Raw genomic sequence first — 947 nt, forward strand, 5'->3', positions numbered from 1 at the left:
CTGTACTTCACGCCATACTTCTAAAGTACATCGACACATAGATTCAGGAATAGGCACCTTTCCCTAACCTCAGCATTACTTTGCCTACATTCACATTAATGTAGTAGGGCCCCTACCCACATCACAAGGACACCATTACCTGTTTACCATCACTAATTGCTTCACCCATTGGCCCAGAGCCATCCCCATGCATACTAAAACATCCACCTCATGACCATTCGCCTTACTCTCAGGGTAGCCAGCGAGATTTGTTATCCTTAAGCATATTACTTCTGACAGGGGTACTACTTTCAGCTCTGAATTAAGGGCATCATTAGTGAATCTCCTGGGTGTCACCCTACATCAGACAACCACTTACAACCCTCCAGTCAATGGAATAGTTGAACGTTTTCATCACACCCTCAAAGCAGTTTTGATGTCTTGTTGCAATGACTCAAACTGGTTTACTCAGCTTCCCTGGGTCCTCCTTAGATTAAGGACCACTCCTAAAAATGTCCTGGATGTCTCAGCAGCTCCAGTGCCAACGTCACATTATGGGGAAATTTACTTCCTGCATCACATATATTTGTGCGCACTGACACTCGAAGGCCAACGCTGTCACCCCCTTACATGGACCCTTTCCATGTTATCCGTTGCAAACCGAAGGCTTTCTTCATTAACATTCGTGGTAAAGAAGACTGGGTCTCCATTGATCGCCTAAAACCTGCAAGATGAACCACTTATATACGCATCTCTAGGGTAGGGCGTCGTTTTTCACAAGCATGTCTTTCTTAGGGGAGAACCATGTAATGTACATGTATTTCCTACAGACTCATACACTGTAATGCTATTGTTCTTGCTTTCTCTCTCTTGCTCTCTTCTGCAATGATAAAAGAAAAACCTGTTTAAGCTTACCATTGCATGTTTCACATTTTTAAAGTTTTATGACATCATTACCCTCAACCGTA

The sequence above is a fragment of the Palaemon carinicauda genome, chromosome 8 (genome assembly GCF_036898095.1).
Source record: "Palaemon carinicauda isolate YSFRI2023 chromosome 8, ASM3689809v2, whole genome shotgun sequence".
NCBI lineage: Eukaryota > Metazoa > Arthropoda > Malacostraca > Decapoda > Palaemonidae > Palaemon > Palaemon carinicauda.